The following is a 17,374-nucleotide window of genomic DNA, read 5'->3' as shown; positions in this document are numbered from 1 at the left end:
GTCTTGTGTCTGGTGGGGTTTTTTTTTTTTTTTTTTTTTTTTAAGACAGACAGACTGGGGTCAGGGGCAGATGGCCACATGAGAGAGAAGTGAGGCTTCCCCACCATCACAGATACACACACACACACTGGCGCAGGACTTCTGCTATCCCAACTTGTTGACTGGCAGAGATCAAAGTCTTCTGGTTCACAGATTTGGTGGGTAGCAGAGAAGGTGGGTTCCTTCAAAGTAACTGGGGAATAGTCCAGACTTCATTTTGTAAATTATAACCCAAGAGTGGCCTAGTTTCTTTCAGCCTTTTCCCATATACAGTGACCAATGCTGGACCAGACTATGATACATCTTTGCAGTTTCTTTACCTTACAGTCTATTCTGTGCCGTATAGGATAATGTGGTTTGATACGTTGCTGTAATGAGGCGCTGTAATGCATTTCAGTTTGGTTGAGTTTTTTTTCAATACAATACTGGTGATTTAAAAAGACAGCAGGTACAAGTGTGAGTTGACTTTAATTGACATTACTTTGAGAGCAATACTGCAAAGTAGGTAAACAATCCATATCAGTGTGGTTCCCTTAAAGACAATTTGCTACTTGATGAGTTCAAGCTAGTTAAACAGACTGAAAACACTGCTGTGTTTAATATCAGCAGCATGGTATGCAGTAGTTGTTAAACATGTGATGCTGTACCTAGTAAAAGCTTTGCTTGATGTAAATCTACAGCTTGTAGTGTCTCATTGAAGCCTTGTCAATTAGTTTCCTTGTCAGAAGAGTGTTTGCTGAGTTTGTCATGGTCCCTGAAGTAGATCGTTTTTCGTCTGCCTCTTATAAAGTACATCCAAGATTTTAGCTTCATTACGGACATGATGCATGCTGAAGTGACAGGACCCCATCCTGCTATAACACTTGGATGAATAATTTCCATTTCAACATAAGAGACAAATAAGGATTTAATAAATGAATATTTGTAGTACAAAGATGAAAATTTTCTCCCGCATGGCTTTTAGATAGCAGAGGAATGAGAAGCGAAAATCAGGCAAACACATTTTGACAGTGTGGATCTGAAAACCTAAAATGAAATGACACAGAATAGCAATGATTGTAAACCGTGTACACGCTGGCAAAATCTCCTGAACAATAACAAGACAGAGAGGCTAAGCGGGAATAGCCGAGAGAATGGAATTCCACAAATACCTATGAAAGGGTTTGATTTTCTCAGAAAATGAAAACCATCTTGCTCACAGTGTAGGTTCAATAGGAGATGTTTGCAGTCCAAGGAAATTCCCATGGTAGACTAGAACCCTGTTGTTTCCATGAGAAAGAGGAAACTGAGCCTACGCAGATACAGCAGAGCGCTGCAGCCCACGGGCCTGTGTGAGTTGGAGGTCGTCCAACTGAGACAAGTTCTGACTGAGAGCTCAGCACACATATAAGTATCCTCATATGAGTTCTTCTCTTCTTCTCTTTTCTCCTTTGTTTCACTCATTTCAGAGTAAAGTGTCAGTCTTTAAAGGTCAGTCACACACTTGTGCACTCATGCCATTTTCTTACTGGTACGGACAGCTGAGTATTGGACAAAGCTCTCCTTTTCACCATGTACCTTTTCTGTTTCTTTCCTTGCGTCACTTATTTTTCCAGTAACGGCTGTTGAGCCTGTCATGTTTGATTTGAAAGAAAGGTGGTGAAGTCTGGCTGTGGGGTGAGTTAAAGGTTCCACGTGTCCATCTCCAAATCAATTTTAACCGCTAGATGAACTCCCATGTCTTCCTTTAATATTTTCATGTTTTATGTAAAAAACCTTCGTCCTAATCCTCCTTTCCTCTTGTTTCTTTCCCTTTTTTCTTCTCTTTACTTCACTCTCTATTTTTGATCACACAATTCTCTCTTTCGTCCTCCGATTTATTTCACTAAAAGTAATATTTAGCAGGAGTAAACAGTGATTCGGCAGCACAGACATCTCTCACTACAACTGGCTGTGCTGGGTTTGATGAGCTTCCACAAGCTTGACTTTCTCTTGAAATCATTTCCATATAAATAAGCAGCAGATAGACTGTGTGTTTTAAACTCCAGTGCTTGGCGTATCACTACATCTGTAGAGTTGTCTTTTTCTCATATTTTGCCATATGTCACATGCCGTTTTATCACTACCACTGAAGAGATTTTTTTCCCCCTTTCTGCTCTAGGACTTGATGTGCATAGCAATTAAAACTTAAACAAATATCTGTCTTCTTTAGTTCTAGGTAAGTTACTACATGTTACTTTACTTCACTAATTAACTCTACAGCAATAGCAATGAGTTACTTTTCTCATTACTGGACTTTCGTTATGCTCCCCAGCTATGTCAAAGGTGACTTTAAACTCCAAATCATCTTTAACCACACATCTCATATTTATACCCATATTTAACCATAGACTATATATAAAGATGGACGTAGCCTCCGTGAAGTCGCCCATAGGTTTCTGAAGAGAGCTGATCCGCCATCATCATCTTGGCAGTGCCTGACTCCCGGCTAATCGAAAAATGGGCAAAGAGGTGGCACGTGTGTGGAGCCAAAACTTTGGTGCATGCCAGTTTGTGACAAGAATACACTCACCCACCTGTCACTCAAAGCAGCCACTCAATTATGCAGAACTTTAGGCCTGGTAAAATTTCAACAGGTGAGTTATATAAAAATTCGCTCCTCTTACAGTTGCCACAAAGGCGGGAAATTAGCATTGGAGGCCAAAACCTTTTTTTGTACCAGGCTGTAAACATGTTTATTTCTGATGTAAAGTTGGGCATTTTAACATGCGAGTCTATGGGGATTGACCTACTTTTGGAGCCAGCTTCAAGTGGTCATTTGAGGAACTGCAATTTTTGGCACTTCCATGTTGGCCTCATTTTTCAGCGTTAGGGTTGCTACTTGGGTTTATGTGTGGAGCCAGCTGATATATGTGAAGAGGAGGCGATTTAGCCATTTTTGTGTTTTCAGGTATTTCTATGTAGGCAGAGAAACAAATTTGACAGAGTTACTGGTTTTTTAATGGTTCTAATAACTGTATAAGACAATCTAGAAACATACAAGGGTTAAAGCATTTGTAGCTCTCTGATGAAGGGTGCACTTCAGGGCATTCTGACCGATTTATTAGATCCATTTAGGGCAATTTCCCTCAAGACATATAACAGTGGATGGACTGCCCCCACAGAATTGTAGGCACTTGATATATCAGCTGCTGACAGACTCAGTGCAGGGATTAATTTCATCCTTTAAAGTTTGACTGGCATTAACAAAGTTTCATTAATTGTCCTTCATTGCAATTTAATTTTCATAAAACCTCACAACTCACCACTCAAACCATTAGTTAGATTACTCACCTTCCTCTGATACAGCCCACACCACACCCCACACACAGACATTAACACACACACACACACCCCTGCATGAACACACACAATGCTTTGTCCAGTTGCATGTCAGTTAATGTGTAATTAGAGGGACCTTAATTAGCATTTTTAATTAAGCAGCGCATAATGGGGATACAAGGCCCAGATATTGGTGTGGTATTTAATGGTGTGGAGGCAATCGGAGAGATGACTGGTAATTACGGATACACAGTCTGATTGCTTTCTGCTATCTAATGAATTGTCTGCCAGAATAAATGGCTTTGATATAATGGACGTGGTCCCAATGAACCCAGTGGACCACCACCTTTTAATGGCAGCAAAAAGTTCAAGTTAACTCTTCACTAATAGTGATATCACTTGTAGATATTTGACAGAAAGACAGTATGTTTGGGTGCTTATAATATAACACTATTTATTATGCAGGGATTAGTGTTTAATAAAAATTCATGCTTGTAGAGTATTCAGACAGCAATAGGTGCAGATAGATTAATAAGGTGTAAAGCAGCTGCCAAGCTAACAATGGCACTGGAAAGGATCACACATCGGCCCGATAAATCATGTCTCAGTCTAAACATAAACAAGACAAAAGGATGTTTTCCTCTAAAACCATGGCACAACCTCCTAACGCTGGTATTCTCATCAAAGGCACAGGGGTTGAATACAAGTACAACTTTATTTTAGACATATTGGAAAGTGTCTCTCTTTGGATGTATTAAAGATATTTATGCATGCTGATGTGTTCCCATATGTCTTGTTGCATGACATGTTGGTGAAACAGCCATAAATCCTCTTCAGTCCTTACAGAAACAAATTGTAAAAACTCTAGACAAAAAGCCAATGCATTTCCATCACTGTCAGGTGCTGGAGAAATACAATTTACTGAGCCTTGAGAAGTTGAGATTCATTTCAAATTTGTGCCTGGTTTATGAAATTTTAAATGGTTTGGCCCCTCCTCCACTGCATGACTTTGCGTACACTCGCTCAGTAAATTCTATTAGATCCCCTATACGGGATTGTCCCATACACATTTCACTGCACTGCATTTGGGCAATCAGCTTTCTGTGTAACAGCCACAAATCAATGGAACAGCCTGCACAGCGACGTGAAGGGCTGCAGCTCTATCAGCACTTTCAAAACCAAGTTTAAAAAAAAAGTCTGCTGAAAGTTTCTCAGCTCTGCACACACTGACTTTGATATTCTATCTTATGGTCTTCGACATTTGTGATGCCCTATTGCGTGTAGTTTTGTATTGTGTTGTGTGTGTGTGTTTGGGTTTTTTTTGTATAATTTTGTGTGTTGTTTGTACTCTGTACTGTAAGAAAGAAAAAAAGAGGAAATATCTGAAAGACCTCTCCATCAGGATGTGTTCATGGGAATGATAATAGCCTATATAAAGTAGGCTAAGTTGTCATCCATGCTTAAAGGCAAAAATGCTTACACCTGTACCAAAAGGCCACACACGACGGTGGTTGGAAAGCCTGCTATCATAGCCTCCTCCTGACTTCATCCCACTGTCTCCCTGATCTCTCTCCAAGAATTCTGCATGTCTTTCTAGTCTCAACACCACAAATTGTACAAATAGATATATAATGTTACACTTTGAAGCAGCCTCTCCTCAAAGGGATTCAATGTGTTGCACTAGGTTGCACACACAACACACACACACACACACACACACACACACACACAGATGGAAGTTGTGTGAGGAATGAGGGAAGAGCTGAAGAGAGAAGTTCAAACCCTACTTACTTTCACACCTTTGCATCCCGGGCCAGTGGTTGTGTAAAGTGAGCAAAACTGTTGGCCTGTTTGTTATTCAAACATTAAGAATCAGACAGTCCAGTACGAGGACTTTATCTGAGGTGAACTGAGAACTTAAAGGTCCCATATTGTATAAAGTGAGATTTATGTGTCTTTGTGATTGTGAAGCAGGTTTAGGTGCTATATTAATAGTGTGAAAGTATCAAAGCGCTCAGTCCACAGAGAAATGCACACAGCCTGTATTCAGGAACTGTGCCTTAAAACGAGCCGTCAGGACTTTCGTAACTTTGTGATGTCACAACGATAAAGCAGTCATCTGCTATATTTTCATTCAATCACTCAGTCAGCCGACAGTCTCACCGACCTGCTGTGAGCTCCAGAGAGAGGTCTGAGAGCGGAGATGTAAAACTTAATTGAGATGGTTTTTGGTTCTTCAAACCACAAATATATCTTCTTATGGATATTTAAACTTCAAATGAAGCACTGGAAAAGTGAAAATATGGGACCTTAGAGACTTTTAATATGGACCTCTTCCTACCTTCAGAATAAAATGGGTGAAATTGAGGGTTACAGAGTTCTAAGCTAATGTAATTTGTTACTTAATCTTTCTACCCACCAAATGAAAGCAAGGATTTGTAATTGGTGTCAGAATGGGTTCTGTATGAACTGTACCCATTGTAGTCTTTAATCAGCCATTCAGAGCAATGTACATATAAATCAGACACTGTGAAAGTCCTATTTAACTGGTAATACTTTATTTTAGTGAGAATAAAGTAAGGAGCAGGAGAGGCTTTTTGAGGGAGAACTTGTGCTTTAACAATCACAGAGGAATTGTACAATGGCTATCATGCCGTGGCTTACTTATTTCCAGTCAACTGGAAGTGTATACAGGGCACTGTTGTATTTTATGACACCAGTTATTGGTCTGGTTTGACATACTGTATTATATTTAATTCCAAATGCCAGATATGCATGTTCTGGAAATGTAAACACGGTTTAGAAATGCACACCCATTTGCATTGTTTCTGCATATATTTTATTTTACCATATGATCTTAGGGGGCTCTGTAGAAATAACAACACACAGTAAAGGCTTCAACATTTCCTTTCATATTAAATCTAAACATTTCCTACACTGAGCTCTTAAAAACCTCAAGTGTCACCCTGAAATTTCCCATAACCACTTTGCGCTGCTGTTCCCAAGATGCAGCTCAGCTCCCATGAGCTTTTGTGGGTGATGATGACACTGAAAGCAGAATAAAGAGATCTTTTTTTGGGGAGGGGGGGCAGGTCTGTTCTCTTCTCTTCTTCTGTGAGATGGGACAGCTAAAAGCTCAACCCTGTCTCTCCATTTCCAGTACACAGTGATTTTTTCCGTGACGATTCAGGAGATGATGACATAAGGCAAGATGACCTTACAAGCACAAACAATCAAGCGTATTTTTGGTACACACACACACACACACACATTTAATAACAGTGGTGAGGGCAGGTTGATCTGACACACAGGATGTTGTGGTGCATGAATGTCATGAGAGGCCTATTCCACATTGCAAACATACACACATTCACATGTACACTAAATAGAGAGCAGCAAGGTAACATTACCATCCGAAGACTCCAAAATAGCCTGCATTCAGCTGAGTTGATACCACTCTGTGGCTGCTTTCATCAGTGTTTCTCCTTCTACAAACAAGTATGAGCAGCATTTATGCACATGAATACGCATTACACACACACACACACAGACACAGAAGAAATTCCAACAAGCATGTCCCTACGCTCTTGTTAAAAATGCATGAGTACTGGCGTCCCATTTGGATGTTGGAAAGAGAGTGGCACGGCGGTGGGAAGGGGTGAAGCGATGTACAAGAAAACATGTTGGTTTCAAACGTCTTTCTAAATAGCTCTGAGGGGGATCAAATGAAATTAGGATCATGACGAAAGAACGCCTTAGTGGCTTGTTTAACAGAGGAGAAAAGAAAAACATCTATGAAAATATATATGCAATTATCATTGACGAATGTGACAGGTGAAAATACATCGTTAGGGAGTGTTAAAGAACGGCAGCCAATCAGGATGGAAGGTTGATTTCTGGGACAGAGACGGATCAAGGAATTATAAATTAAAGCTGGTGGAGATTTCATGCCGAGCGACTGAGCAGCAGTTACTGGCACAAAAAGGAACCTGAAAGGAAATGTGTCTTTAATGTTCAGTGATGCGATTAAAGATTTCACAGACTTTGCAGCCCTTTGGTTGACTCAGTTGTTGTGTGACAACAAAACATGGTGGTGTCATTTCACCCCTCTGTGCTGAGGAATTTATCTCAATACAACAATAGACTAAACAACTCAGTGAAAGACTTCTCAAGTGCCTTATTTCAGAAGCAATAAATGCCAAAAAAAAAACTGCCAGTCTTCTCATTACACTGCAGCGAATTGATCAGATAGTGTTCATGCCAGACAAGGCTCAGCTGTGATAAATATTGTACTTAAAGGATAAGGCTGGTGATATACTATATTTTTATTATCAGCAAATCGCATGAAAAGACTAAAACAAACTTAGATTTCACCCTGTAAGTATAAAGCTTATTCCTCTGTGGCCTCAGCTCCTCAGTGTTGTTCAAGAAACGTCCATATTGGCTCGAATATATATTACATCTGTAGCTCCTACAGAATGTGTTGCATTATGGGTTGTTTGTAGCCTTAAAGTTGGCAAGTGTCTTCCTATTCACGGCTGTTTTAGAGTTAGGCTATGTACAGATCGACTTTAACCCTGTGTGAAAAAACGTAGCCCTCTCATTCATTTGAATGGAGCTGGTCCATCAGCGAAGTAGGCGGTGCCACTACAGAAAAATTAAAAATACAGACTCAACTTTTGCTATAACATAACATCATCTAGCAAGGTGCTGTGTTGGCCTGTCACATGGGTTCAAGCACACATTTCAGGTAGATTACTTTATAATTTGAATGCCATATTTCTACTGTTTACCTCACAATCATGGCAAAAACTTGTTTATAAGTCTTGCAAACTGTTGTGCAGTGTTTTGGCATGTGATAAGCTTTTAAACACATTAAGGTCTTCAGTCAGTATGAATAGATTTGGTGTTGAGCACCATAGGGAGGGAATGGAAATCAGAAACAACTGAGAGATTAACCAATACATTGTTGGCTTGAGATAACATGGGATGGGATTTGTTGAGAAACTGGGAGGACAGATCTTCTAAGACCATTGACATGCCATATTTTAAAAGCACTAAAAATCTAAAGAAAGTGATCTAACTACTACCTTAGTCATCATCACTCAACAAGTTGATCAGATAACGTTTTTGTTCAGCTACTCTGTAGCTGAAGGAGAACCTCGGCAGCAGATGTTTCACTTTCTTTGAATGCTGTCTATGGTGGGAAAGTCATGACTTAATGTTGCTGTCATGATCTGTTTTCACTTATTCCCTTTGGCTTTGAATGGAAGTCAAATAACATCAGAATTGTAAAGTCACGGGGGCGTAAGGATTCGTCATAGTGTATAGGCAGCTGGGTCCTCCTGAGATATGAAGCCTCATATTAGCTTTCTCTGTAGCTGCACCTACTGACAGTCTGTCTGAGGACCTGAGCGGTGGCAGGTCTCTCTTTGAAAGCTCTTACTGGAAAGACATATTGGCTGGTGCCCATGTATCCTGACATGTGGCTGGCTGGCTGGCTGGCTGGCTGGCTGGCTGACTGGCTGGTTGACTGGCCGGCTGGCTCATTGATGGACCCTGCAGCTTGTAAAAGACATGACTCGGCCTACGCCTCAGTTTGCACAGCCTCCGAGCACGTTTTCCTTCTGCTGGGTTGCCAAGGTAACCCCAGGGCTGCAAGAAAAACATCCCACTTACTGTCTACACAGCAGAGAGAGAAGAAAGAGAGAGAAAAACTGACAGCGAGAGCGAAAGCAGACCAGTCTAAGTATGTTGTGATTTAGGTACAGTAAGTGGTATGTGGGGCTGTTTATTCCCATTCCAGCACTGCGATGGTTATTATTGTCCCCTTTCCAGCTCTATAAAACATGTTCTCATAAACTGACAAAGTTTATACTCTTGACAGCGCACCTGTAGGGAAGCGTATGAATGTTCTCTTTCTTAACATGAAAAGCCACACATGCTGAAAGTGACTAACATGACGTAATGCAGACCAAACTGCAAGACTGCAGGATTTTGAGAAATTTGCTACTGAAATAACATCCTTTTTGTCTGAAAAGCAGTAGGAGACTTACCTGTATGTAAAGGAATTGGAGATGGACTTGATTTGAAAATGCTACACAGAAATGAGCTCTGTTTCTGTTTCATCTATATAAAATCTCCTTTGTATCTGTTTTATTACAATTGAATCCTACATGGTTTACATCCTACATCAGTCACACAAAATGTTAATGAATGTTATGTAATTTCCTCCCTGCAATCTACCAAAAAGACTGATAATTTAATCCCACAGCAACTTGGAAGTATGGCATTAAATCTAATATTTATGTATTGACACGCCAAACCCCAGAGGGATTAAGAGGGTGCTGACAATGTGAGTTAACGTTTCCTATGAATTCCAAATGAGAGAGTGGCTCATATGATCATTCCTGACTCATATCTCACCACATAGATTTCCTGAAATTCATATTACCACCAGCATGTCACAGGAGGTGCAGAATCAATGGAAATTCAATTCCTGTTGGAAAGTTACAGTTCTGTAAGCAGAGAGAAACCAGATAAGCCTTATTTCCAGGGAGAATAAACGGTGGAAGAAGGGGTTGTCACCAAAAAAGTTCTGTGTCATTATACCACATGCCTCCGAGGCTTTGCCACTCTTGTAACTGAAGATAATATATGTATGTATTTCACAGATATTTTCCATCAACAAGATGTAATATTGAATGAGGAAACAGCTTTTCAGTCTTAAAACTTTCTTTGCCTATTCAACTGCAAATGAATAAAAACTTTGACATGCTTGAATTCACAGGCTGCTGTCCTTTTGTCAGAAACAAGTAAAACATAAACATGTTTCTCACTTCAACAAAACATATGGCATCGTTACAAAGTAAAGCATCAATATTTTTCAGAGATATAACAAATTTAGTGATGCAGTTTAAGGCAGGAAATGTTCTATTGCATTCATTTACTATTTTCAAGCAGTAAAATTGATAGCATGGGCTGATTGAAGATTTTCTGGTACATAAAATGTATATTTGTTGTGACAAATTCATATTTGCCACCTTGATGTTTTTCATTATTTAGCTATTCTATTCATTAAGACTCTGTCAAACTTTGTTTCACTTTTGCATAGTTAGTTAAATCCAGCTACTGTTGTGAAGCTTTCTGTTCTATATGCAATTTATAATAACAGAGGCAGATTTAACACTTAAAAATTATGAGTATTGTGACACGATGGGACCTTGATTTCAGACAGTTAGACAAAAACAGCTTTATATTTCTAGCCGGCCATCATGAATTTTGCCAGCTAAGATAGCTGTCGCCAGTTGTTGGTTAAGCGAACGTTAGCACCATTTGGTTGAAAAGCTGTCTCCAGCTGACTTTTTTAATTTGATTTTAACTGACTTCACCTATAACATCCCAGCTGTTTTAAATATAAAACCCACTAAAAGGGTCTTACACATGTAAAATAACGTAAAAAGACTGAGGCTAAAGCTGATAATCCACAGAGAAGACAAGAAAGAAAATCAATGTTTTTGTATTGCAGTGTAGACTTATAGCACTACTAAGTAAATTGTATTATAATTATTTAATTCTAACAAAAGCCTGTTAGCTTAAAACTCTTGATGTTACAAGAGAAAAAGCTTATAGGATATACAATTGTAACACTACCTCAGGGAGTGTTGGCTGGACGTGTAAACATCTCCATGTCAGGCCGAGACTCAAAACAGGACTCAGATGCAGAGATTTAGAATAACAAGATGCTTTTATTGAATTCTCCTGAGAACTCAGACAGAGTGATAAACAAATGGCTATAAAATCCTAGACACTAACTCTGAAAACAGAGAAACAAAACCTCTCCAGGAGGAGGAAAAAACTCTAATCAAAAGAAACAAATCGAGAAACACAGAACACTCCGAATGGAGGAAAACCGAAGGACTATGAATCAAATCTATGGAAGAACAAACAAACAAAAAATCACTCTTAGCGAGGAAAAATCAAAAGGACTAGAAATCTAAACTATGGAAATAATTAACAAACAAAAATTCACTCTTAAAGAGGAAAAACCAAAAGGACCAGAAATCTAAACTATGGAAATAATTAACAAACAAAAATCCACTCTTAAAGAGGAAAAACCAAAAGGACTAGAACTCTAAACTATGGAAAGAATTAACAAACAAAAAATCACTCGTTGATGAGGAAAAACAAAGGACTAGAACTCTAAACTATGGAAAGAATTAACAAACAAAAAATCACTCGTTAATGAGGAAAAACAAAGGGCTATGAACTTTAGCTATTGGAAAATTTACAAACAAAAAATCACTCGTCACGAGGAGAATACGGATTACTATGGCGATGGCTGTGAACATGGATCAAGGCTCTGGTGCAGGACAAGGACGAAGACACTCTGGCACAAGACAAGGGGAACACAGACTATTTAAACACATGGAGGGAAATAGGGAACAGGTGGAAACACTTAGGGCAATCAGACTGAGACACATGAGGAAGGGCAAGTGACCTGAAACGAGAGGAGAATTATTTTTCAAAATAAAACAGGAAATGACAGGACAAAACAAACCCAAGACAAGACAACCTCACCACGGTGTGACACTCCAAATCCAATAAAGAGCAGGACAGAGCAGCTAATGTTAACTTAAACTAATTGCATCCATGAGCAGCTTGTACATATTGAAGAAACACAACACAGAGGGTCCGTGAGTCATGATCAGGACTTTTTTTTTCACTGTAATCTGTTACCCCACAAACTGATGTACTTAGTTAATTGGTCATGAAAGTAATTTTGGTAACTGTTGGTATGCCAATTAGACAGGCACGCTAATGATCAGCTTATGTTAGAGCTGACCAGTCCTTAAACACTTCTGCTCTTGTGTTTTTCAAGTGGTGTAAGTTAATTAATAGTATACTGAATTACATACTGAATATGTTTTGTTAGAGTTACCACAAAGGCAGTTGTGTCAGTTGTGATGGATGGAGAGAGATATGGAAATCAGTGTTAGCACCAAGAATCACAGGCATCTCCAAAGTAAGGTTTTTTTACAATATGTAATGAATTCATTTTAGCAAGGCATGTTGAAAACATGGATGAAGCTTTGAAAAAAGATCAATCCTTAATATCACTTTCACCTAGAGCAAATACAATAGTTTGGGAAGTACACACTTGTTATGCCTTGCCCATACTGTGAGTCATAACAACATTGGCACTAGAAACACTCCACATTTCCAAGTTTGAATATTCAGTGGCACATACTTGTTCTTAGACTTGCCTGGTGAGACAGAAGTGTCAGTTGGTAGGATTATTTCCCTCCAGATTGGACTCACAAAAAAGAGAATTTTGATTGTGGAGACTCAGGCAGATAACAGTCTGCAAATGCCACAAATGCCTTCACAGACCCGATTTGCCCAGAGACAGATGGACTCAAGAACTCATGTTAACCCTATGTAGTTTGGATTACACAACCAACACAAACAGTATTTGACCTGTGATTTTGGGATCCACAAATGCGGTTTTGAATAGGTCTGTAATGGAGATGTTGATCCTAAGTATTGGTATAATCCAAACATAATTCAATTCCATTGGCTAAAATAAGACAGATTTTTCCTTTCATTACTGTAATCTACCGTGTTTTGTCCACCCCAGCCTGATTGTGTTGCAGCTTCTCTTTAACTAGCCTCCACAGTGCAGCATCCTGCTGCATAAAGCAGTGAAATTTAGTGTTTCAAAGTGAAATATTAATTGGGCGCAGCAATGAGTGACTCTGAGTTCAGACACTGAGGTTGGACAAATGCACAGGTTTACTTAGCTCTGACACTTATAATCATTAGCAAAGCAGTGTAGAAAATATACAGCTGCAGCTTCTCACTTTAGCGGGTGCTGAGTGTGTGGTTAAAATGATAAACATCATCGTTGGTACGTCATATCAGCTGTCATTAATTAATGTTAATTCTGTCAGTAACATGATGACAGGCCTAAATTAAACTTGGCTGTTGTTGGTTTGTGTGCTCTCTGCACGCCATTGTCAGTACTTGTCAAAGGCAGTTTGTGAGGGAAGAACCTCCGTAACACTGTGAAACCACAAATGAACTGTGTTTCTTTAGAACCAACAAATCCAACAGAGTTAAATGTCTTCTTTGTAGTGGATTGTGGCATTCTCCCAACTGAGTTTTATTCATCTCGTATCGATAATTTAAGTTTATGTTTGAAACTTGATCTTCAGTATTTGGATCAAGAAGCTCATAAAAGAATAAGGTGTGTGAGATGTTTCAGTGTGTCAGATACACAGGCTATTTACAGTAAAGTAACGCAAAGAGTTGCAGGGATGACAAATTTCTTTAGGCCAACCAACACTACCCTTGTTCCCTTGACAAAAAGCCAATGGGATTTTTACATGGCTTTTGGATTACTGCAGAAAATAAGCTTTGTGATGAATAAAAGTTTATGATACTTACAGGTTTTGTTCAGCAGGTAAATCTTCATAAATGAACACCACTTTTATGATATTTTTTAATTGCCAGAAGTTAAAAGCAAATGTTCAGCTGTAAAGGCACTATACCCGATCGCATATCTTCAATGTCACCACAACTAAAATTCCAACTTGTAGTTTGATTTAGCACTTATCTCTTCTATAAAAGCTTTTCCTCTGATGAAGTCAGTAATAGTTGCAAAAGTGCAAGTATAAACACAGCGAAAATGTCTTGAGCTCATTTCAGTCACCAGACCAAAAATATTAAAGAGAGAACTAGGGCACAGATCGGGCCTACAAAAAGATTCTATGGCATTGAAAGTTCAAAGAGCGCAGTGGTCTCCTTAAATGGAAAAAGTTTGGAAAAGCCAGGACTCTTCTTGGAGCTGGCCACCCTGCCAAACTGAGCAGTCGCGCCTTGGTAAGAGAGATGATCAAGAACGTTTTGGTCACTCTGGCTGAGCTCCAGAGATTATGTGTGAAAATGGGAGAAACTTCAAGAGGGATACCCAGATATGACGCTTAGAACTGACGCAGAACAGTTCAGTCTTGTTTCATCAGACCAGAGAGTCGAGTCGAGAATTTGGATTGTGAAAGTTTAGTTTTTTGCAAACTATCACTGAGGAGATGCCTCCATCTGGCAACTCTGCCATAAAGTCCAGATTGGAAAAGTACTGCTGTGATGGTTGTCCTACTCCCCCGACTGCTCAGTTTGGCCGGCCAGCCAGCTCTAAGAAGAGTCCTGGTTGTTCCAAATTTCTTCCATTTAAGAATTATGGAGGCCACTTATGGAGGGGACCTTCAATGCAGCATATCTTTTTTATATCCTTCCCCAGATCTGTGCTTCAATACAATACCGTCTCTGATCTCTGGAGGCAGTTCCTTCCACCTCATGGCTTCATTTTTGCTCTGATATGCAGTCAGCTGTGAGACCTTATACAGGCAGGTGTGTGCCTTTCCAAATCATGTCCAATCATTTGTATTTACCACAGATGGACTCAAATCGAGGTGTAGAAACATTTAGAAAGATAATCAAGAGAAATGGGAGGCACCTGAGCTAAATTTCAAGTGTCTGAATACTTATGTCCATGTGACTTTTCAGTTTTTTCTTTTTAATAATTTCGCTCTACATTGAATAATTAAAAATATTTTAAAAAGTGTGTTTAATACTGTTAACAGTTTAAAGTATTTTTCAACATTAAATTTACACAGTACATTTCATGTTGTGCTATAACATATACTGACAAGGTAAAATAACATTTTTATTTATTTATTTAACTTTAATCATTTACTAAAACAATACTTTTACAATCATGTAGCCTAATAACTGAACAATATAGTTATATATAGTTTTATATAGTCTGTCTCAATTAAGGAGCAACTCTACAACTTTAATTCAGAGTACATTTTACAAGAGTTCAGTTTAAATTTTGTTTATTAACGTTAATAAATACATTCATTATTTTACTCATGTAAGCCACAAAGTCAAGACACAGTACTTGTACAACCAGTCTTAGCAATGGTATTCTTTCTGTCATCAGCAATCTCAAGAAAACCACTTGCTCATGCCTTGCTGACATCATATGATTCATCAGATGACTGGAACCTCTGGCGTCAAGTATTGTTTTAAATGGGCAGTGTGAGGCATAACAACCACAAAGAATTGCTCTTCTGTAAATGAGGGAGCTTTGCATGTTCATACCTTCTGACAAAAGAGTAAAGAAGTTGTATAATGTTCAACTGGTAGAGTGGTCTTCTTCCTGGTCAGGGGCCGTAAGTGACTGAGACTTCATTTATATTTATCACACCCCTCACCGTAGTGATTTAAGATCATGCACCAACTCCCTGAGACCCTTTCAGTCATTACATTCCTTACCACAAAACTGAGGCTAAATCATAATGTCACACTCTGTGGTGCTTAGGTTACAGTGACTGGTTGCAGTGTGCTCACCCAGCCTTTAGGGTCAGAGGAGACTGAACCATGTAACACCCTGTCAGCAGAGGAGGGAGGGTATGTCAACATGTGGTTACACACCTGTAATAACATGCTGCCCACCTTTTATATACACTGTCACACACCTGTGAGCCACAGTCTGGCCGAGTCAGCTTTTTATTTGCTTGCATAGCCTTACTTTTTGTAGCTGGGGCTGCTTAATGTATTTTACTCTGCAGCCAACAGACAGTGTATTCATTCTGTAGAAAATGTTACATTTTCACAGCAGCTAACTTCCCGAACCATTATTTTCCATTTTTTTACACAGTCTGTAAAAAGATGGTGTATTGTTATACAGGCAGTCATTGGATCTGTCTCACTACTGGATAATGCTGCAATTACCATAAGAAATACAGACACATTGGACCAAATTTTCGAAATCAAGCTCAGTGCCAAATAATCCGAATGAAGATGAGAGTATACACGACGCCGATAAAAGTACATTATGTCTTGGTGCTTGGCATACTGTGAAGGATTCTTTATTACTACAAAAGAAAATAAACCCCTTTGTATGATTTATGTGTGTAGCCTATTCTTAATTTTTCTAATAACAATGACTCATCCTAACCATTGCCAAAGGTAGAAAAAAGCAGTGGGTGATGGACCTCACACATTGCATATAATGACATATGAGGTGATGGGGAAACGTATTGAGGCACTCTTACCTATCGTTCGTTTATTCTGGGTAGGAGAGGCTGATGACCACTATGAATTGACAGTCCTGCCATAAGAGCGATACTCTGCATTTAAAGAGTTTGGTAGGTGGCGTCTTTTAGAAAAAATGGAAAAAGTGTAAGGAATCAGTCAAACTACCTGTTCTACTCTAATATAAACTACAATAGTTGTCAAACCTGGCTGATTACTTTCCTATGGTAGTAGCATTACTTCCAAGGCCAAGGAGTGCATCATTAACTAGTTAACTACATACTGTACGTTTGTTGGGTTACAAATTATTGTGCATTAAAGTAGAGTCCTGTTCACAGTAGCACATCCGCTGTGTAGTATTTCCTCTGGCCTTGGATGCTATGTGTTTTGGCTAACATTAGCAACTCAGACTCCTTTCTATTTGATTTGGGTGTTGATTTGGGGAATTGTACACTCCAGCAACTCCAGGCAATATTGCCTGAGGAAGTGTTACGTTCACCAAACACATTGTGAGATCATATCCCAAAAGTGTTTTTGTGCCTTAGACATGCAACTTTAGCTTAAGTCTTTTAGCAAAATACCATGTAGGCTATGTTTTTTGTTTTAGAACAGGTTAGCTTGAAAATGCCTAAACTTTGTTTCCATCCAATTTATGAAGCTAACATTATCTTAATTAGCTAGCTAGCCACAGCCTTTTTATATACAGCCTATGGCTACAGGTGATAAATCTGCCAGCAACAGTTGTAATTCCAGCCAACAAAATCAACGGTTGCTGGCTGGAAATGAAAAGCTGCTTTTGTCCACCTCTGTCAGAAAGTAAGGAAAAAATGATCAAGAATTTCAGGTGGTAAATCTGCCAGTGTTATCTTTGTAATATGCCATGCCAGGACAGAAAGTTTGACAGGTGTAGCAACAGTAACTAAGCAGGTGAAGC

The sequence above is a fragment of the Seriola aureovittata genome, chromosome 16, assembly GCF_021018895.1.
Source record: "Seriola aureovittata isolate HTS-2021-v1 ecotype China chromosome 16, ASM2101889v1, whole genome shotgun sequence".
In the NCBI taxonomy this organism is placed as follows: Eukaryota; Metazoa; Chordata; class Actinopteri; order Carangiformes; family Carangidae; genus Seriola; species Seriola aureovittata.
This window is presented reverse-complemented; position numbering follows the sequence as displayed.